We start from the raw sequence: 26,844 nt of genomic DNA on the forward strand, positions 1-26,844 counted from the left end.
CAATCGAAAAGGTGACAAAAACGACTAAAAACAGATGAATACACCACAAAAACGTGAAAAAACGACTAAATACAGACGAAAACATCACAAAAACGTGATGAAATTACTAAAAACAGACGAAAACGCCACAAAAACGTGTTAAACCGACTTAAAACAGACGAAAACACCACAAGAACATGACAAAACAACTAAAAACAGACGCCAAACTCAAGAAAAACATGATGAAATGACTAAAAACAGATGAAAACACCACAAAAACGTGACAAAAACGACTAAAAATGGATAAAAACAACACAAAAACGTGATGAAACAACCAAAAACAGACGCAAGACACCACCAAAATGTGACAAAACGACTAAAAACGGATGAAAACACCACAAAAACATGACAAAACGACAAAAAAAAGATCAAAACACCACAAAAATATGATTAAACAACTAAAAACAGACGAAAACACCACAAAAACGTGATGAAACGACTAAAAACAGACGCAAGACACCACAAAAACAACTAAAAACTTATTAAAATACCACTAAAATGTGATGAACCGACTTAAAACAATTGAAAACACCACAAAAACGTGATGAAACAACTAAAAACAGACAGAGCTCAACAAAAAACATGACAAAACGACTAAAAACAGACGCAAAACTCCACAAAATCGTGATGAAACGACTAAAAACAGATGAAAACACCACAAAAACGTGATAAAACAACTAAAACACAGACGAAACACACCACAAAAACGTGATGAAACGACTAAAATCAGATGTAAACAACAAAAAACTGGCAAAACTACTAAAAACAGACCAAGACTCCACAAATACATGACAAAACGACTAAAAACAGACGCAACACTCCACAAAAACATTATGAAACGACTAAAAACAGATGAAAACACCACAAAAACGTGATGAAACGACCAAAAACAGACGAAAACACCACAAAAACATGAAAAAACTAATAAAAACGGATGAAAACACCTCGAAAAGGTGAAAAAAACGACCAAAAACAGATGAAAACACCACAAAAACGTTAAAAAACGACTAAAAACAGATGAAAACACCACAAAAATATGATGAATCAAATAAAAACAGAGGAAACACACCACAAAAACGTGATGAAACAACTAAAAACAGACGCAAGACACTACAAAAACAACTAAAAGTAGATGAAAACACCACAGAAACGTGATGAAACGCCTCAAAACAGATGAAAACACTAAAAAACATGACAAAAAAACAACTAAAAACAGACGAAAACATCACAAAAACGTCACAAAAACGTGATGAAATGACTAAAAACAGACGAAAACACCACAAGAACGTGATGAACCGACTTAAAACAGATGAAAACACAACAATTAACGTGACAAAAACGACTAAAAACGGATGAAAACACCACAAAAACGTGATAAAACAACTATAAACAGACGAAACACACCACAAAAACGTGATGAAACGACTAAAAACAAACGCAAGACACCACAAAAACGACTAAAAACAGATGAAAACACCACAAAAACGTGATGAAATTACTAAAAACAGACAAAAGCACCACAAAAACATGAAAAAACTAATAAAAACGGATGAAAACACCTCGAAAAGGTGAAAAAAACGACCAAAAAACGGATGAAAACACCACAAAAACGTTAAAAAACGACTAAAAACAGATGAAAACACCACAAAAATATGACAAAACAACTAAAAACAGAGGAAACACACCACAAAAACGTGATGAAACGACTAAAAACAGACGATGAAACGACTAAAAACAAACGCAAGACACCACAAAAACGACTAAAAACAGATGAAAACACCACAAAAATATGACAAAACAACTAAAAACAGAGGAAACACACCACAAAAACGTGATGAAACGACTAAAAACAGACGATGAAACGACAAAAAACAAACGCAAGACACCACAAAAACGACTAAAAACAGATGAAAACACCACAAAAACGTGATGAAATTACTAAAAAAAGACGAAAACACCACAAAAACGTGATGAACCGAATTAAAACAGATGAAAAGACCACAAAAATGTGACAAAACGACTAAAAACAGACGAAAACACCACAAGAACATGACAAAACAACTAAAAACAGACGCAAAACTCCAGAAAAAAACATGATGAAATGACTAAAAACAGATGAAAACACCACAAAAACGTGATAAAACAACTCAAAACAGACGCAAGACAGCACAAAAACGTGATGAAACGACTAAAAACAGACGCAAGACACCACAAAAACAACTAAAAACTGATTAAAATACCACTAAAATATGATGAACCGACTTAAAACAAATGAAAACACCACAAAAACGTGATGAAACAACTAAAAACAGACGGAAAGCTCAACAAAAACATGACAAAACGACTAAATACAGACGCAAAACTCCACAAAATCGTGATGAAACGACTAGAAACAGATGAAAACACCACAAAAACTTGATAAAACAACTATAAACAGACGAAACACACCACAAAAACGTGATGAAACGACTAAAAACTAACGCAAGACACCACAAAAAAGACTAAAAACGGATGAAAACACCACAAAAACGTGATAAAACAACTATAAACAGACGAAACACACCACAAAAACGTGATGAAACGACTAAAAACAAACGCAAGACACCACAAAAACGACTAAAAGCAGATGAAAACAATCGAAAAGGTGACAAAAACGACTAAAAACAGATGAATACACCACATAAACGTGAAAAAATGACTAAAAACAGATGAAAACGCCACAAAAATATGATAAAACAACTAAAAACAGACGAAACACACCACAAAAACATGATGAAACGACTAAACACAGACGCAAGACACCACAAAAACGACTAAAAGCAGATGAAAACACCACAAAAACGTGATGAAACAACTTAAAACAGATGAAAACACCACAAAAACGTAATGAAACAACTAAAAACAGACGCAAGACACCACAAAAACGACTAAAAACAGATGAAAACACCACAGAAACGTGATGAAACGCCTCAAAACAGATGAAAACACTAAAAAACATGAGAAAAAAAGAACTAAAAACAGACGAAAACATCACAAAAACGTGATGAAATTACTAAAAACAGACGAAAACACCACAAAAACGTGTTAAACCGACTTAAAACAGACGAAAACACCACAAGAACATGACAAAACAACTAAAAACAGACGCAAAACTCAAGAAAAACATGATGAAATGACTAAAAACAGATGAAAACACCACAAAAACGTGACAAAAATGACTAAAAACGAATAAAAACAACACAAAAACGTGATGAAACAACCAAAAACAGACGCAAGACACCACCAAAATGTGACAAAACGACTAAAAACGGATGAAAACACCACAAAAACATGACAAAACGACAAAAAAAAGATCAAAACACCACAAAAATATGATTAAACAACTAAAAACAGACGAAAACACCACAAAAACGTGATGAAACGACTAAAAACAGACGCAAGACACCACAAAAACAACTAAAAACTGATTAAAATACCACTAAAATGTGATGAACCGACTTAAAACAAATGAAAACACCACAAAAACGTGATGAAACAACTAAAAACAGACAGAGCTCAACAAAAACATGACAAAACGACTAAAAACAGACGCAAAACTCCACAAAATCGTGATGAAACGACTAAAAACAGATGAAAACACCACAAAAACTTGATAAAACAACTAAAACACAGACGAAACACACCACAAAAACGGGATGAAACGACTAAAATCAGATGTAAACAACAAAAAACTGGCAAAACTACTAAAAACAGACCAAGGGCCTGTTTCACAAAGCAGGTTTAGTGAAAACTCTGAGTATGTTAACCCTGAAATGAGGGAAACTCTGAGTTTTCCGTTTCACAAAGGGAGGTAACTCAAACCAGAGACAGAGGGGTAACTCTAGCCTGTTTCACAAAGAGAGGTAACTTAAACTCTCGGTCAGTTACCATGGTAACATGCTCTCTGAAACTAACCTGGTCGGGACCAGGTTTTTCTCAGAAAACCTTGAGTTTCTCTCTGTCTCCGCCCTCTTTCAGCCACACACGGTGTTTCATTTCCTCATTCATTCAGTCAGCGGGCGAGTTTTGGCGAAGTATAGTTCTGCTATAGTTCCGTCTGTTTTTTCAGAAAATCACTGAAAACATCAGACATTAGAAGTTATATTAGGTGGCGACTATTTCACTACCATGGCGTGTCCTTCTGATAACAATCCCGTGGATGAAGCTGCAGCATTACTGCGCAGAGAATTATATATTCGTCGGGAGATGATTATCAGACTATTGATTATAGATGTTCTTGCATTTCCAGGCAATTCTCTGTTTGAGCGGTACCGTTTCATATCACAGCAGATATTCTGTGTTGCGCTGCGTTTTTTTGCAAACGGGAGTTTTTGTATACAACGTATAAAAGTCATTCAGTAGGCCTACATTAGAAGTTATATTAGGTGGTGAATATTTACACTACCATGGCGTGTCATTTTGATAACGATCCCGTGGATGAAGGTGACGCATTTCGCAAAGAGAATTAAATATTGGTCGGGAGATGATTATCAGACCGCGCATAGACATCCTTAATATACTGCAGCCATAATTACAAAATGAATGAAATGGATCTTTTGAGCAAGTTGAATGTATTTGACTCAGCGTTTCTAAATATAATTCCAGCTTTTCTTGCAATTCATAGGTTCAAAAGTGTGTGCTTTTAGTTGGGTTACCGGTATATAAACTACTCCTATACTGTATAGCCTTCTGATCCAGAATATCACCTATAATGCGAGGGGGCTGAATACGGCACAACACCGTTTCATGTCACAGTCCATCTCACCCCTCCTTACATTTCCAACATTAACAACCAGTCATGCTCTCATATCACAGCAGACATTGTGTGTTGCGCTGCGTTTTTTTTGCAAATGGGAGTTTTTTATACAACATTGATATGTTGTATAAAAAACAGCCACTTACGGTAATATTTACTTTACGATGTAAAACATGCTCAAAATGAGGCGTCACCATGAGACTGTGCTGAGGTTTCACCTGTTTGAATACCTGTATGTTTTTATGTCTCATCTTAAGCTGCGCTTCTCCCCCGCGGGGTTGCACTTAAATGAAATAAACTAATAGGCTCCCACTCATGCAGTTCCCCCTGTGATATTACTGTGATTGCAACTGGACTACATTTAAACTTACGCACTGACCCGAGCCGCAATGTCCTCCCGCACCGTCTCCCTCTCTTTTGCTGCTGCAGCGGTGTAAACCTGCTCAAACTCACCGTATGAGCGCATTAATGTTTCCAATTCCAGTTGTAGCGTAGCCCTTCGCTTCCCCGTTGCCATGGTGACTCGTCGAATCAGGGCTCCATTGATGCTGTCTGTTTTTACTTGTGGTGCACGCGCTTAACTCCAGGTCAAACTACTCTGAGTTGATCAACCTAACGCAAATCTGCTGTTCTGGAAGCGAAAACTCAGAGTTTCCTATCTCAGAGTAGATCAACTCAGAGTTCAGGGTTAAACTCAGAGTTTTTTGAACCTGCTTTGTGAAACAGGCCCCAAGACTCCACAAATACATGACAAAACGACTAAAAACAGACGCAACACTCCACAAAAACATTATGAAACGACTAAAAACAGATGAAAACACCACAAAAACGTGATGAAACGACCAAAAACAGACGAAAACACCACAAAAACATGAAAAAACTAATAAAAACGGATGAAAACACCTCGAAAAGGTGAAAAAAACTACTAAAAACAGATGAAAACACCACAAAAACGTTAAAAAACGACTAAAAACAGATGAAAACACCACAAAAATATGATAAATCAAATAAAAACAGAGGAAACACACCACAAAAACGTGATGAAACGACTAAAAACAGATGCAAGACACTACAAAAACAACTAAAAGCAGATGAAAACACCACAGAAACGTGATGAAACGCCTCAAAACAGATGAAAACACTAAAAAACATGACAAAAAAACAACTAAAAACAGACGAAAACATCACAAAAACGTCACAAAAACGTGATGAAATGACTAAAAACAGACTAAAACACCACAAGAACGTGATGAACCGACTTAAAACAGATGAAAACACCACAATTAACGTGACAAAAACGACTAAAAACGGATGAAAACACCACAAAAACGTGATAAAACAACTATAAACAGACGAAACACACCACAAAAACGTGATGAAACGACTAAAAACAAACGCAAGTCACCACAAAAACGACTAAAAACAGATGAAAACACCACAAAAACGTGATGAAATTACTAAAAACAGACGAAAACACCACAAAAACGTGATGAACCGAATTAAAACAGATGATAAGACCACAAAAATGTGACAAAACGACTAAAAACAGACAAAAAACACCACAAGAACATGACAAAACAACTAAAAACAGACGCAAAACTCCAGAAAAAAACATGATGAAATGACTAAAAACAGATGAAAACACCACAAAAACGTGATGAAACGACTAAAAACAGACGAAAACACCACAAAAACATGAAAAAACTAATAAAAACGGATGAAAACACCTCGAAAAGGTGAAAAAAACGACTAAAAACAGATGAAAACACCACAAAAACGTTAAAAAACGACTAAAAACAGATGAAAACACCACAAAAATATGATAAAACAACTAAAAACAGAGGAAACACACCACAAAAACGTGATGAAAAGACTAAAAACAGACGCAAGACAATACAAAAACAACTAAAAGCAGATTAAAACACCACAGAAACGTGATGAAACGCCTCAAAACAGATGAAAACACTAAAAAACATGACAAAAAAACAACTAAAAACAGACGAAAACATCACAAAAACGTCACAAAAACGTGATGAAATGACTAAAAACAGACGAAAACACCACAAGAACGTGATGAACCGACTTAAAACAGATGAAAACAACACAATTAACGTGACAAAAACGACTAAAAACGGATGAAAACACCACAAAAACGTGATAAAACAACTATAAACAGACGAAACACACCACAAAAACGTGATGAAACGACTGAAAAACAAACGCAAGACACCACAAAAACGACTAAAAGCAGATGAAAACAATCGAAAAGGTGACAAAAACGACTAAAAACAGATGAGTACACCACAAAAACGTGAAAAAATGACTAAAAACAGATGAAAACGCTACAAAAATATGATAAAACAACTAAAAACAGACGAAACACACCACAAAAACATGATGAAACGACTAAACACAGACGCAAGACACCACAAAAACGACTAAAAGCAGATGAAAACACCACAAAAACGTGATGAAACAACTTAAAACAGATGAAAACACAACAAAAACGTAATGAAACAACTAAAAACTGACGCAAGACACCACAAAAACGACTAAAAACAGATGAAAACACCACAGAAACGTGATGAAACGCCTCAAAACAGATGAAAACACTAAAAAACATGAGAAAAAAAGAACTAAAAACAGACGAAATTATCACAAAAACGTGATGAAATTACTAAAAACAGACGAAAACACCACAAAAACGTGTTAAACCGACTTAAAACAGACGAAAACACCACAAGAACGTGATGAAACAACCAAAAACAGACGCAAGACACCACCAAAATGTGACAAAACGACTAAAAACGGATGAAAACACCACAAAAACATGACAAAACGACAAAAAAAAGATCAAAACACCACAAAAATATGATTAAACAACTAAAAACAGACGAAAACACCACAAAAACGTGATGAAACGACTAAAAACAGACGCAAGACACCACAAAAACAACTAAAAACTGATTAAAATACCACTAAAATGTGATGAACCGACTTAAAACAAATGAAAACACCACAAAAACGTGATGAAACAACTAAAAACAGACAGAGCTCAACAAAAACATGACAAAACGACTAAAAACAGACGCAAAACTCCACAAAATCGTGATGAAACGACTAAAAACAGATGAAAACACCACAAAAACTTGATAAAACAACTAAAACACAGACGAAACACACCACAAAAACGTGATGAAACGACTAAAATCAGATGTAAACAACAAAAAACTGGCAAAACTACTAAAAACAGACCAAGACTCCACAAATACATGACAAAACGACTAAAAACAGACGCAACACTCCACAAAAACATTATGAAACGACTAAAAACAGATGAAAACACCACAAAAACGTGATGAAACGACTAAAAACAGGCGAAAACACCACAAAAACATGAAAAAACTAATAAAAACGGATGAAAACACCTCAAAAAGGTGAAAAAAACGACTAAAAACAGATGAAAACACCACAAAAACGTTAAAAAACGACTAAAAACAGATGAAAACACCACAAAAATATGATAAATCAAATAAAAACTGAGGAAACACACCACAAAAACGTGATGAAACGACTAAAAACAGATGCAAGACACTACAAAAACAACTAAAAACGGATGAAAACACCACAGAAATGTGATGAAACACCTCAAAACAGATGAAAACACTAAAAAACATGACAAAAAAACAACTAAAAACAGACGAAAACACCACAAGAACATGACAAAACAACTAAAAACAGACGCAAAACTCCAGAAAAAAACATGACAAAACGACTAAAAACAGACGAAAACACCACAAGAACATGACAAAACAACTAAAAACAGACGCAAAACTCCAGAAAAAAACATGATGAAATGACTAAAAACAGATGAAAACACCACAAAAACGTGATGAAACGACTAAAAACAGACGAAAACACCACAAAAACATGAAAAAACTAATAAAAACGGATGAAAACACCTCGAAAAGGTGAAAAAAACGACTAAAAACAGATGAAAACACCACAAAAACGTTAAAAAACGACTAAAAACAGATGAAAACACCACAAAAATATGATAAAACAACTAAAAACAGAGGAAACACACCACAAAAACGTGATGAAACGACTTAAAACAGATGAAAACAACACAATTAACGTGCCAAAAAGACTAAAAACGGATGAAAACACCACAAAAACGTGATAAAACAACTATAAACAGACGAAACACACCACAAAAACGTGATGAAACGACTAAAAACAAACGCAAGACACCACAAAAACGACTAAAAGCAGATGAAAACAATCGAAAAGGTGACAAAAACGACTAAAAACAGATGAATACACCACATAAACGTGAAAAAATAACTAAAAACAGATGAAAACGCCACAAAAATATGATAAAACAACTAAAAACAGACGAAACACACCACAAAAACATGATGAAACGACTAAACACAGACGCAAGACACCACAAAAACGACTAAAAGCAGATGAAAACACCACAAAAACGTGATGAAACAACTTAAAACAGATGAAAACACCACAAAAACGTAATGAAACAACTAAAAACAGACGCAAGACACCACAAAAACGACTAAAAACAGATGAAAACACCACAGAAACGTGATGAAACGCCTCAAAACAGATGAAAACACTAAAAAACATGAGAAAAAAAGAACTAAAAACAGACGAAAACATCACAAAAACGTGATGAAATTACTAAAAACAGACGAAAACACCACAAAAACGTGTTAAACCGACTTAAAACAGACGAAAACACCACAAGAACATGACAAAACAACTAAAAACAGACGCAAAACTCAAGAAAAACATGATGAAATGACTAAAAACAGATGAAAACACCACAAAAACGTGACAAAAATGACTAAAAACGAATAAAAACAACACAAAAACGTGATGAAACAACCAAAAACAGACGCAAGACACCACCAAAATGTGACAAAACGACTAAAAACGGATGAAAACACCACAAAAACATGACAAAACGACAAAAAAAAGATCAAAACACCACAAAAATATGATTAAACAACTAAAAACAGACGAAAACACCACAAAAACGTGATGAAACGACTAAAAACAGACGCAAGACACCACAAAAACAACTAAAAACTGATTAAAATACCACTAAAATGTGATGAACCGACTTAAAACAAATGAAAACACCACAAAAACGTGATGAAACAACTAAAAACAGACAGAGCTCAACAAAAACATGACAAAACGACTAAAAACAGACGCAAAACTCCACAAAATCGTGATGAAACGACTAAAAACAGATGAAAACACCACAAAAACTTGATAAAACAACTAAAACACAGACGAAACACACCACAAAAACGGGATGAAACGACTAAAATCAGATGTAAACAACAAAAAACTGGCAAAACTACTAAAAACAGACCAAGACTCCACAAATACATGACAAAACGACTAAAAACAGACGCAACACTCCACAAAAACATTATGAAACGACTAAAAACAGATGAAAACACCACAAAAACGTGATGAAACGACCAAAAACAGACGAAAACACCACAAAAACGTGATGAAACGACTAAAAACAGACGCAAGACACTACAAAAACAACTAAAAGCAGATGAAAACACCACAGAAACATGATGAAACGCCTCAAAACAGATGAAAACACTAAAAAACATGACAAAAAAACAACTAAAAACAGACGAAAACATCACAAAAACGTCACAAAAACGTGATGAAATGACTAAAAACAGACGAAAACACCACAAGAACGTGATGAACCGACTTAAAACAGATGAAAACATCACAATTAACGTGACAAAAACGACTAAAAACGGATGAAAACACCACAAAAACGTGATAAAACAACTATAAACAGACGAAACACACCACAAAAACGTGATGAAACGACTAAAAACAAACGCAAGACACCACAAAAACGACTAAAAACAGATGAAAACACCACAAAAACGTGATGAAATTACTAAAAACAGACGAAAACACCACAAAAACATGATGAACCGAATTAAAACAGATGAAAAGACCACAAAAATGTGACAAAACGACTAAAAACAGACGAAAACACCACAAGAACATGACAAAACAACTAAAAACAGACGCAAAACTCCAGAAAAAAACATGATGAAATGACTAAAAACAGATGAAAACACCACAAAAACGTGATGAAACGACTAAAAACAGACGAAAACACCACAAAAACATGAAAAAACTAATAAAAACGGATGAAAACACCTCGAAAAGGTGAAAAAAACGACTAAAAACAGATGAAAACACCACAAAAACGTTAAAAAACGACTAAAAACAGATGAAAACACCACAAAAATATGATAAATCAAATAAAAACAGAGGAAACACACCACAAAAACGTGATGAAACGACTAAAAACAGACGCAAGACAATACAAAAACAACTAAAAGCAGATGAAAACACCACAGAAACGTGATGAAACGCCTCAAAACAGATGAAAACACTAAAAAACATGACAAAAAAACAACTAAAAACAGACGAAAACATCACAAAAACGTCACAAAAACGTGATGAAATGACTAAAAACAGACTAAAACACCACAAGAACGTGATTAACCGACTTAAAACAGATGAAAACACCACAATTAACGTGACAAAAACGACTAAAAACGGATGAAAACACCACAAAAACGTGATAAAACAACTATAAACAGACGAAACACACCACAAAAACGTGATGAAACGACTAAAAACAAACGCAAGACACCACAAAAACGACTAAAAACAGATGAAAACACCACAAAAACGTGATGAAATTACTAAAAACAGACGAAAACACCACAAAAACGTGATGAACCGAATTAAAACAGATGAAAAGACCACAAAAATGTGACAAAACGACTAAAAACAGACGAAAAACACCACAAGAACATGACAAAACAACTAAAAACAGACGCAAAACTCCAGAAAAAAACATGATGAAATGACTAAAAACAGATGAAAACACCACAAAAACGTGATGAAACGACTAAAAACAGACGAAAACACCACAAAAACTTGAAAAAACTAATAAAAACGGATGAAAACACCTCGAAAAGGTGAAAAAAACGACTAAAAACAGATGAAAACACCACAAAAACGTTAAAAAACGACTAAAAACAGATGAAAACACCACAAAAATATGATAAAACAACTAAAAACATAGGAAACACACCACAAAAACGTGATGAAACGACTAAAAACAGACGCAAGACAATACAAAAACAACTAAAAGCAGATGAAAACACCACAGAAACGTGATGAAACGCCTCAAAACAGATGAAAACACTAAAAAACATGACAAAAAAACAACTAAAAGCAGACGAAAACATCACAAAAACGTCACAAAAACGTGATGAAATGACTAAAAACAGACGAAAACACCACAAGAACGTGATGAACCGACTTAAAACAGATGAAAACAACACAATTAACGTGACAAAAACGACTAAAAACGGATGAAAACACCACAAAAACGTGATAAAACAACTATAAACAGACGAAACACACCACAAAAACGTGATGAAACGACTAAAAACAAACGCAAGACACCACAAAAACGACTAAAAGCAGATGAAAACAATCGAAAAGGTGACAAAAACGACTAAAAACAGATGAGTACACCACAAAAACGTGAAAAAATGACTAAAATTAGACGAAAACACCACAAAAACGAGATGAAACGACAAAAAACACATGAAAACACTTCAAATGTCTGATGAAACGACTTAAAAATGACGCAAGACACCACTAAAACGTGACAAAATGATTAAAAACAGATGAAAACACCACAAAAATATGATAAAACAACTAAAAACAGACGAAACACACCACAAAAACATGATGAAACGACTAAAAACAGACGCAAGACACCACAAAAACGACTAAAAGCAGATGAAAACACCACAAAAACGTGATGAAACAACTTAAAACGGATGAAAACACCACAAAAACGTGATGAAACAACTAAAAACAGACGCAAGACACTAAAAAACAACTAAAAAAAGATCAAAACACCACAGAAACGTGATGAAACGCCTCAAAACAGATGAAAACACTAAAAAACATGACAAAAAAACTACTAAAAACAGACGAAAACACCACAAAAACGTGATGAACCGACTTAAAACAGATAAAAACAGCGCAAAAACGTGATGAAACGCCTAACAACGGATGAAAACACAACAAAAACATGACAAAACAACTAAAAACAGACGAAAACACCACAAAAACGTGATGAAACAACGAAAAACACATGAAACACCACAAATATGTGATGAAACGACTTAAAAATGACGCAAGACACCACAAAAATATTATAAAACAACTAAGTACAGACGAAACACACCACAAAAACATGATGAAACGACTAAAAACAGACGCAAGACACCACAAAAACGACTAAAAGCAGATGAAAACACCACAAAAACGTGATGAAACAACTTAAAACAGATGAAAACACCACAAAAACGTGACAAAAACGACTAAAAACGGATAAAAACACCACAAAAACGTGATAAAACAACTATAAACAGACGAAACACACCACAAAAACGTGATGAAATGACTAAAAACAGACGCAAGACACCACAAAAACGGCTAAAAACAGATGAAAACACCACAAAAACGTGATGAAATGACTTAAAACAGATGAAAACACCACAAAAACATGATGAAACAAATAAAAACAGACGCAAGACACTACAAAAACGACTAAAAAAAGATGAAAACACCACAGAAACGTGACGAAACGCCTCAAAACAGATGGAAACACTAAAAAACATGACAAAAAAACAACTAAAAACAGACGAAAACATCACAAGCACGTGATGAAATTACTAAAAACAGACGAAAACACCACAAAAACGTGATGAACCGACTTAAAACAGATGAAAACACCACAAAAATGTGACAAAAAGACTAAAAACAGATGAAAACAGCGCAAAAACGTGATGAAACGCCTAACAAAAGATGAAAACACAACAAAAACATGACAAAACAACTAAAATTAGACGAAAACACCACAAAAACGAGATGAAACGACAAAAAAACACATGAAAACACCACAAATGTGTGATGAAACGACTTAAAAATGACGCAAGACACCACTAAAACGTGACAAAATGATTAAAAACAGATGAAAACACCACAAAAATATGATAAAACAACTAAAAACAGACGAAACACACCACAAAAACATGATGAAACGACTAAAAACAGACGCAAGACACCACAAAAACGACTAAAAGCAGATGAAAACACCACAAAAACGTGATGAAACAACTAAAAACAGACGCAAGACACTAAAAAAACGGCTAAAAAAAGATCAAAACACCACAGAAACGTGATGAAACGCCTCAAAACAGATGAAAACACTAAAAAACATTACAAAAAAACTACTAAAAACAGACGAAAACACCACAAAAACGTGATGAACCGACTTAAAACAGATGAAAACAGCGCAAAAACGTGATGAAACGCCTAACAACAGATGAAAACACAACAAAAACATGACAAAACAACTAAAAACAGACGAAAACACCACAAAAACGTGATGAAACAACGAAAAACACATGAAACACCACAAATATGTGATGAAACGACTTAAAAATGACGCAAGACACCACAAAAATATGATAAAACAACTAAGTACAGACGAAACACACCACAAAAACATGATGAAACGACTAAAAACAGACGCAAGACACCACGAAAACGACTAAAAACAGACGCAAGACACCACAAAAACGTGATGAAACAACTTAAAACAGATGAAAACACCACAAAAACGTGACAAAAACGACTAAAAACGGATAAAAACACCACAAAAACGTTATAAAACAACTATAAACAGACGAAACACACCACAAAAACGTGATGAAACGACTAAAAACAAACGCAAGACACCACAAAAACGACTAAAAACAGATGAAAACACCACAAAAACGTGATGAAACAACTAAAAACAGATGCAAAACTCAACAAAAACGTGATGAAACGACTAAAAACAGATGAAAACACCACAAAAACGTGATAAAACAACTAAAAACAGACGAAACACACCACAAAAACGTGATGAAACGACCAAAAACAGACGCAAGACACCACAAAAATGTGACAAAAGACTAAAAACAGATGCAAACAGCGCAAAAACGTGATGAAACGCCTAACAACAGATGAAAACACAACAAAAACATGACAAAACAACTAAAAACAGACGAAAACACCACAAAAACGTGATGAAACTACAAAAAACACACGAAGACACCACAAATATGTGATGAAACGACTTAAAAATGACGCAAGACACCACTAAAACGTGACAAAATGATTAAAAACAGACAACACCAAAAAAACATGACAAAAATATGATAAAACAACTAAATACAGACAAAACACACCACAAAAACATGATGAAAAGACCAAAAACAGACGCAAGACACCACAAAAACGACTAAAAACAGATGAAAACACCACAAAAATGTGGTGAAACAACTAAAAACAGATGCAAGACTCAACAAAAACGTGATGAAACGACTAAAAACAGATGAAAACACCACTAAAACGTGATAAAACAACTAAAAACAGACGAAACACACCACAAAAACGTGATGAAACTACCAAAAACAGACGCAAGAAACCACAAAAATGTGACAAAACAACTAAAAACGGATGAAAACACCACAAAAACATGACAAAACGACAAAAAAAAGATCAAAACACCACAAAAATATGATAAAACAACTAAAAACAGATGAAACACACCACAAAAACATGATGAAACGACTAAAAACAGACGCAAGACACCACAAAAACAACTAAAAACTGATTAAAATACCACTAAAATGTGATGAACCGACTTAAAACAAATGAAAACACCACAAAAACGTGATGAAACAACTAAAAACAGACGGAAAGCTCAACAAAAACATGACAAAACGACTAAAAACAGACGCAAAACTCCACAAAATCGTGATGAAACGACTAAAAGCAGATGAAAACACCACAAAAACTTGATAAAACAACTAAAACACAGACGAAACACACCACAAAAACATGAAAAAACTAATAAAAACTGATGAAAACACCTAGAAAAGGTGAAAAAACGACTAAAAACAGATGAAAACACCACAAAAATATGATAAAACAACTAAAAACAGACGAAACACACCACAAAAACATGATGAAACGACTAAAAACAGACGCAAGACACCACAAAAACGACAAAAAGCAGATGAAAACACTAAAAAACATGACAAAAAAACAACTAAAAACAGACGAAAACATCACAAGCACGTGATGAAATTACTAAAAACAGACGAAAACACCACAAAAACGTGATGAACCGACTTAAAACAGATGAAAACACCACAAAAATGTGACAAAAAGACTAAAAACAGATGAAAACAGCGCAAAAACGTGATGAAACGCCTAACAAAAGATGAAAACACAACAAAAACATGACAAAACAACTAAAATTAGACGAAAACACCACAAAAACGAGATGAAACGACAAAAAAACACATGAAAACACCACAAATGTGTGATGAAACGACTTAAAAATGACGCAAGACACCACTAAAACGTGACAAAATGATTAAAAACAGATGAAAACACCACAAAAATATGATAAAACAACTAAAAACAGACGAAACACACCACAAAAACATGATGAAACGACTAAAAACAGACGCAAGACACCACAAAAACGACTAAAAGCAGATGAAAACACCACAAAAACGTGATGAAACAACTAAAAACAGACGCAAGACACTAAAAAAACGGCTAAAAAAAGATCAAAACACCACAGAAACGTGATGAAACGCCTCAAAACAGATGAAAACACTAAAAAACATTACAAAAAAACTACTAAAAACAGACGAAAACACCACAAAAACGTGATGAACCGACTTAAAACAGATGAAAACAGCGCAAAAACGTGATGAAACGCCTAACAACAGATGAAAACACAACAAAAACATGACAAAACAACTAAAAACAGACAAAAACACCACAAAAACGTGATGAAACAACGAAAAACACATGAAACACCACAAATATGTGATGAAACGACTTAAAAATGACGCAAGACACCACAAAAATATGATAAAACAACTAAGTACAGACGAAACACACCACAAAAACATGATGAAACGACTAAAAACAGACGCAAGACACCACGAAAACGACTAAAAGCGGATGAAAACACCACAAAAACGTGATGAAACAACTTAAAACAGATGAAAACACCACAAAAACGTGACAAAAACGACTAAAAACGGATAAAAACACCACAAAAACGTTATAAAACAACTATAAACAGACGAAACACACCACAAAAACGTGATGAAACGACTAAAAACAAACGCAAGACACCACAAAAACGACTAAAAACAGATGAAAACACCACAAAAACGTGATGAAACAACTAAAAACAGATGCAAAACTCAACAAAAACGTGATGAAACGACTAAAAACAGATGAAAACACCACAAAAACGTGATAAAACAACTAAAAACAGACGAAACACACCACAAAAACGTGATGAAACGACCAAAAACAGACGCAAGACACCACAAAAATGTGACAAAAGACTAAAAACAGATGCAAACAGCGCAAAAACGTGATGAAACGCCTAACAACAGATGAAAACACAACAAAAACATGACAAAACAACTAAAAACAGACGAAAACACCACAAAAACGTGATGAAACTACAAAAAACACACGAAGACACCACAAATATGTGATGAAACGACTTAAAAATGACGCAAGACACCACTAAAACGTGACAAAATGATTAAAAACAGACAACACCAAAAAAACATGACAAAAATATGATAAAACAACTAAATACAGACAAAACACACCACAAAAACATGATGAAAAGACCAAAAACAGACGCAAGACACCACAAAAACGACTAAAAACAGATGAAAACACCACAAAAATGTGGTGAAACAACTAAAAACAGATGCAAGACTCAACAAAAACGTGATGAAACGACTAAAAACAGATGAAAACACCACTAAAACGTGATAAAACAACTAAAAACAGACGAAACACACCACAAAAACGTGATGAAACTACCAAAAACAGACGCAAGAAACCACAAAAATGTGACAAAACGACTAAAAACGGATGAAAACACCACAAAAACATGACAAAACGACAAAAATAAGATCAAAACACCACAAAAATATGATTAAACAACTAAAAACAGACGAAAACACCACAAAAACGTGATGAAACGACTAAAAACAGACGCAAGACACCACAAAAACAACTAAAAACTGATTAAAATACCACTAAAATGTGATGAACCGACTTAAAACAAATGAAAACACCACAAAAACGTGATGAAACAACTAAAAACAGACGGAAAGCTCAACAAAAACATGACAAAACGACTAAAAACAGACGCAAAACTCCACAAAATCGTGATGAAACGACTAAAAGCAGATGAAAACACCACAAAAACTTGATAAAACAACTAAAACACAGACGAAACACACCACAAAAACATGAAAAAACTAATAAAAACTGATGAAAACACCTAGAAAAGGTGAAAAAACGACTAAAAACAGATGAAAACACCACAAAAATATGATAAAACAACTAAAAACAGACGAAACACACCACAAAAACATGATGAAACGACTAAAAACAGACGCAAGACACCACAAAAACGACAAAAAGCAGATGAAAACGGTACAAAAACGAAATGAAACAACTAAAAACAGACGCAAGACACCACAAAAACGACTAAAAACAGATGAAAACACCACAGAAACGTGAACAAACGCCTCAAAACAGATGAAAACACTAAAAAACATGAGACAAAAAGAACTAAAAACAGACGAAAACATCACAAAAACGTGATGAAACGACTAAAAACAAACGCAAGACACCACAAAAACGACTAAAAACAAACGCAAGACACCACAAAAACGACTAAAAACAGATGAAAACACCACAAAAACGTGATGAAACAACTAAAAACAGATGCAAAACACCACAGAACGTGATGAAACGACTAAAAACGGATGAAAACACCACAAAAACGTGATAAAACAACTAAAAACAGACGAAACACACCACAAAAACGTGATGAAACGACCAAAAACAGACGCAAGACACCCCAAAAATGTGACAAAACGACTAAAAACGGATGAAAACACCACAAAAACATGACAAAACAACAAACAAAAAGATCAAAACACCACAAAAATATGATTAAACAACTAAAAACAGACGAAAACACCACAAAAACGTGATTAAACGACTAAAAATGGACGCAAGACACCACAAAAACAACTAAAAACTGATTAAAATACCACTAACACTCCACAAAAACATTATGAAACGACTAAAAACAGATGAAAACACCACAAAAACGTGATGAAACGACTAAAAACAGATGAAAACACCACAAAAATATGACAAAACAACTAAAAACAGACGAAAACACCACAAAAACGTGATGAAACGATTAAAAACACACGAATACACCACAAATATGTGATGAAACGACTTATAAATGACGCAAGACACCACTTAAACGTGACAAAATGATTAAAAAATGACAACACCACAAAAACATGACAAAACGACTAAAAACAGACGCAAAACTCCACAAAAACATTATGCAACGACTTAAAACAGATGAAACACACCAAAAAAACGTGATGAAGCAACTAAAAACAGATGCAAGACTCAACAAAAACGTGATGAAACGACTAAAAACAGATGAAAACACCACAAAAACGTGATAAAACAACTAAAAACAGACGAAACACACCACAAAAACGTGATGAAACTACCAAAAACAGATGAAAACACCACAAAAAAATGACAAAACGACAAAAAAAGATCAAAACACCACAAAAATATGATAAAACAACTAAAAACAGACGAAACACACCACAAAAACATGATGAAACGACTAAAAACAGACGCAAGACACCACAAAAACAACTAAAAACTGATTAAAATACCACTAAAATGTGATGAACCGACTTAAAACAAATGAAAACACCACAAAAACGTGATGAAACAACTAAAAACAGACGGAAAGCTCAACAAAAACATGACAAAACGACTAAAAACAGACGCAAAACTCCACAAAATCGTGATGAAACGACTAAAAACAGATGAAAACACCACAAAAACTTGATAAAACAACTAAAAAACAGACGAAACACACCACAAAAACGTGATATAGACTAAAATCAGATGTAAACACCAAAAAAACTGGCAAAACTACTAAAAACAGACCAAGAATCCACAAATACATGACAAAACGACTAAAAAAAGATGCAACACTCCACAAAAACATTATGAAACGACTAAAAACAGATGAAAACACCACAAAAACGTGATGAAACGACTAAAAACAGACGAAACACACCACAAAAACGACTAAAAGCAGATGAAAACACCACAAAAACGTGATGAAACAACTAAAAACAGACGCAAGACACTAAAAAAACGGCTAAAAAAAGATCAAAACACCACAGAAACGTGATGAAACGCCTCAAAACAGATGAAAACACTAAAAAACATTACAAAAAAACTACTAAAAACAGACGAAAACACCACAAAAACGTGATGAACCGACTTAAAACAGATGAAAACAGCGCAAAAACGTGATGAAACGCCTAACAACAGATGAAAACACAACAAAAACATGACAAAACAACTAAAAACAGACGAAAACACCACAAAAACGTGATGAAACAACGAAAAACACATGAAACACCACAAATATGTGATGAAACGACTTAAAAATGACGCAAGACACCACAAAAATATGATAAAACAACTAAGTACAGACGAAACACACCACAAAAACATGATGAAATGACTAAAAACAGATGAAAACACCACAAAAACGTGATGAAACGACTAAAAACAGACGAAAACACCACAAAAACATGAAAAAACTAATAAAAACGGATGAAAACACCTCGAAAAGGTGAAAAAAACGACTAAAAACAGATGAAAACACCACAAAAACGTTAAAAAACGACTAAAAACAGAAGAAAACACCACAAAAATATGATAAAACAACTAAAAACAGAGGAAACACACCACAAAAACGTGATGAAACGACTTAAAACAGATGAAAACAACACAATTAACGTGCCAAAAAGACTAAAAACGGATGAAAACACCACAAAAACGTGATAAAACAACTATAAACAGACGAAACACACCACAAAAACGTGATGAAACGACTAAAAACAAACGCAAGACACCACAAAAACGACTAAAAGCAGATGAAAACAATCGAAAAGGTGACAAAAACGACTAAAAACAGATGAATACACCACATAAACGTGAAAAAATGACTAAAAACAGATGAAAACGCCACAAAAATATGATAAAACAACTAAAAACAGACGAAACACACCACAAAAACATGATGAAACGACTAAACACAGACGCAAGACACCACAAAAACGACTAAAAGCAGATGAAAACACCACAAAAACGTGATGAAACAACTTAAAACAGATGAAAACACCACAAAAACGTAATGAAACAACTAAAAACAGACGCAAGACACCACAAAAACGACTAAAAACAGATGAAAACACCACAGAAACGTGATGAAATTACTAAAAACAGACGAAAACACCACAAAAACGTGTTAAACCGACTTAAAACAGACGAAAACACCACAAGAACATGACAAAACAACTAAAAACAGACGCAAAACTCAAGAAAAACATGATGAAATGACTAAAAACAGATGAAAACACCACAAAAACGTGACAAAAATGACTAAAAACGAATAAAAACAACACAAAAACGTGATGAAACAACCAAAAACAGACGCAAGACACCACCAAAATGTGACAAAACGACTAAAAACGGATGAAAACACCACAAAAACATGACAAAACGACGAAAAAAAGATCAAAACACCACAAAAATATGATTAAACAACTAAAAACAGACGAAAACACCACAAAAACGTGATGAAACGACTAAAAACAGACGCAAGACACCACAAAAACAACTAAAAACTGATTAAAATACCACTAAAATGTGATGAACCGACTTAAAACAAATGAAAACACCACAAAAACGTGATGAAACAACTAAAAACAGACAGAGCTCAACAAAAACATGACAAAACGACTAAAAACAGACGCAAAACTCCACAAAATCGTGATGAAACGACTAAAAACAGATGAAAACACCACAAAAACTTGATAAAACAACTAAAACACAGACGAAACACACCACAAAAACGGGATGAAACGACTAAAATCAGATGTAAACAACAAAAAACTGGCAAAACTACTAAAAACAGACCAAGACTCCACAAATACATGACAAAACGACTAAAAACAGACGCAACACTCCACAAAAACATTATGAAACGACTAAAAACAGATGAAAACACCACAAAAACGTGATGAAACGACCAAAAACAGACGAAAACACCACAAAAACGTGATGAAACGACTAAAAACAGACGCAAGACACTACAAAAACAACTAAAAGCAGATGAAAACACCACAGAAACATGATGAAACGCCTCAAAACAGATGAAAACACTAAAAAACATGACAAAAAAACAACTAAAAACAGACGAAAACATCACAAAAACGTCACAAAAACGTGATGAAATGACTAAAAACAGACGAAAACACCACAAGAACGTGATGAACCGACTTAAAACAGATGAAAACATCACAATTAACGTGACAAAAACGACTAAAAACGGATGAAAACACCACAAAAACGTGATAAAACAACTATAAACAGACGAAACACACCACAAAAACGTGATGAAACGACTAAAAACAAACGCAAGACACCACAAAAACGACTAAAAACAGATGAAAACACCACAAAAACGTGATGAAATTACTAAAAACAGACGAAAACACCACAAAAACATGATGAACCGAATTAAAACAGATGAAAAGACCACAAAAATGTGACAAAACGACTAAAAACAGACGAAAACACCACAAGAACATGACAAAACAACTAAAAACAGACGCAAAACTCCAGAAAAAAACATGATGAAATGACTAAAAACAGATGAAAACACCACAAAAACGTGATGAAACGACTAAAAACAGACGAAAACACCACAAAAACATGAAAAAACTAATAAAAACGGATGAAAACACCTCGAAAAGGTGAAAAAAACGACTAAAAACAGATGAAAACACCACAAAAACGTTAAAAAACGACTAAAAACAGATGAAAACACCACAAAAATATGATAAATCAAATAAAAACAGAGGAAACACACCACAAAAACGTGATGAAACGACTAAAAACAGACGCAAGACACTACAAAAACAACTAAAAGCAGATGAAAACACCACAGAAACGTGATGAAACGCCTCAAAACAGATGAAAACACTAAAAAACATGACAAAAAAACAACTAAAAACAGACGAAAACATCACAAAAACGTCACAAAAACGTGATGAAATGACTAAAAACAGACTAAAACACCACAAGAACGTGATTAACCGACTTAAAACAGATGAAAACACCACAATTAACGTGACAAAAACGACTAAAAACGGATGAAAACACCACAAAAACGTGATAAAACAACTATAAACAGACGAAACACACCACAAAAACGTGATGAAACGACTAAAAACAAACGCAAGACACCACAAAAACGACTAAAAACAGATGAAAACACCACAAAAACGTGATGAAATTACTAAAAACAGACGAAAACACCACAAAAACGTGATGAACCGAATTAAAACAGATGAAAAGACCACAAAAATGTGACAAAACGACTAAAAACAGACGAAAAACACCACAAGAACATGACAAAACAACTAAAAACAGACGCAAAACTCCAGAAAAAAACATGATGAAATGACTAAAAACAGATGAAAACACCACAAAAACGTCACAAAAACGTGATGAAATGACTAAAAACAGACGAAAACACCACAAGAACGTGATGAACCGACTTAAAACAGATGAAAACATCACAATTAACGTGACAAAAACGACTAAAAACGGATGAAAACACCACAAAAACGTGATAAAACAACTATAAACAGACGAAACACACCACAAAAACGTGATGAAACGACTAAAAACAAACGCAAGACACCACAAAAACGACTAAAAACAGATGAAAACACCACAAAAACGTGATGAAATTACTAAAAACAGACGAAAACACCACAAAAACATGATGAACCGAATTAAAACAGATGAAAAGACCACAAAAATGTGACAAAACGACTAAAAACAGACGAAAACACCACAAGAACATGACAAAACAACTAAAAACAGACGCAAAACTCCAGAAAAAAACATGATGAAATGACTAAAAACAGATGAAAACACCACAAAAACGTGATGAAACGACTAAAAACAGACGAAAACACCACAAAAACATGAAAAAACTAATAAAAACGGATGAAAACACCTCGAAAAGGTGAAAAAAACGACTAAAAACAGATGAAAACACCACAAAAACGTTAAAAAACGACTAAAAACAGATGAAAACACCACAAAAATATGATAAATCAAATAAAAACAGAGGAAACACACCACAAAAACGTGATGAAACGACTAAAAACAGACGCAAGACACTACAAAAACAACTAAAAGCAGATGAAAACACCACAGAAACGTGATGAAACGCCTCAAAACAGATGAAAACACTAAAAAACATGACAAAAAAACAACTAAAAACAGACGAAACATCACAAAAACGTCACAAAAACGTGATGAAATGACTAAAAACAGACTAAAACACCACAAGAACGTGATTAACCGACTTAAAACAGATGAAAACACCACAATTAACGTGACAAAAACGACTAAAAACGGATGAAAACACCACAAAAACGTGATAAAACAACTATAAACAGACGAAACACACCACAAAAACGTGATGAAACGACTAAAAACAAACGCAAGACACCACAAAAACGACTAAAAACAGATGAAAACACCACAAAAACGTGATGAAATTACTAAAAACAGACGAAAACACCACAAAAACGTGATGAACCGAATTAAAACAGATGAAAAGACCACAAAAATGTGACAAAACGACTAAAAACAGACGAAAAACACCACAAGAACATGACAAAACAACTAAAAACAGACGCAAAACTCCAGAAAAAAACATGATGAAATGACTAAAAACAGATGAAAACACCACAAAAACGTGATGAAACGACTAAAAACAGACGAAAACACCACAAAAACTTGAAAAAACTAATAAAAACGGATGAAAACACCTCGAAAAGGTGAAAAAAACGACTAAAAACAGATGAAAACACCACAAAAACGTTAAAAAACGACTAAAAACAGATGAAAACACCATAAAAATATGATAAAACAACTAAAAACAGAGGAAACACACCACAAAAACGTGATGAAACGACTAAAAACAGACGCAAGACAATACAAAAACAACTAAAAGCAGATGAAAACACCACAGAAACGTGATGAAACGCCTCAAAACAGATGAAAACACTAAAAAACATGACAAAAAAACAACTAAAAACAGACGAAAACATCACAAAAACGTCACAAAAACGTGATGAAATGACTAAAAACAGACGAAAACACCACAAGAACGTGATGAACCGACTTAAAACAGATGAAAACAACACAATTAACGTGACAAAAACGACTAAAAACGGATGAAAACACCACAAAAACGTGATAAAACAACTATAAACAGACGAAACACACCACAAAAACGTGATGAAACGACTAAAAACAAACGCAAGACACCACAAAAACGACTAAAAACAGATGAAAACACCACAAAAACGTGATGAAATTACTAAAAACAGACGAAAACACCACAAAAACATGAAAAAACTAATAAAAACGGATGAAAACACCTCGAAAAAGGTGAAAAAACGACTAAAAACGGATGAAAACACCACAAAAACGTTAAAAAACGACTAAAAACAGATGAAAACACCACAAAAACGTGATGAAACGACTAAAAACAGACGCAAGACACTACAAAAACAACTAAAAGCAGATGAAAACACCACAGAAACGTGATGAAACGCCTCAAAACAGATGAAAACACTAAAAAACATGACAAAAAAACAACTAAAAACATCACTAAAACGTTACAAAAACGTGATGAAATGACTAAAAACAGACGAAAACACCACAAGAACGTGATGAACCGACTTAAAACAGATGAAAACACCACAATTAACGTGACAAAAACCACTAAAAACGGATGAAAACACCACAAAAACGTGATAAAACAACTATAAACAGACGAAACACACCACAAAAACGTGATGAAACGACTAAAAACATACGCAAGACACCACAAAAACGACTAAAAACTGATGAAAACACCATAAAAACGTGATGAAATTACTAAAAAAAGACGAAAACACCACAAAAACGTGATGAACCGAATTATAACAGATGAAAAGACCACAAAAATGTGACAAAACGACTAAAAACAGACGAAAACACCACAAGAACATGACAAAACAACTAAAAACAGACGCAAAACTCCAGAAAAAAACATGATGAAATGACTAAAAACAGATGAAAACACCACAAAAACGTGATAAAACAAACTAAAAACAGACGAAACACACCACAAAAACGTGATGAAACGACCAAAAACAGACGCAAGACACCACAAAAATGTGACAAAAAGACTAAAATCAGATGAAAACAGCCCAAAAACATGATGAAATGACTAAAAACAGACGCAAGACACCACCAAAATGTGACAAAACGACTAAAAACGGATGAAAACACCACAAAAACATGACAAAACGACAAAAAAAATATCAAAACACCACAAAAATATGATTAAACAACTAAAAACAGACGAAAACACCACAAAAACGTGATGAAATTACTAAAAACAGACGAAAACACCACAAAAACATGAAAAAACTAATAAAAACGGATGAAAATACCTCGAAAAAGGTGAAAAAAACGACTAAAAACGGATGAAAACACCACAAAAACGTGATAAAACA

Source organism: Echiichthys vipera (genome assembly GCF_963691815.1).
Source record: "Echiichthys vipera genome assembly, chromosome: 2".
Taxonomy (NCBI): Eukaryota; Metazoa; Chordata; class Actinopteri; order Perciformes; family Trachinidae; genus Echiichthys; species Echiichthys vipera.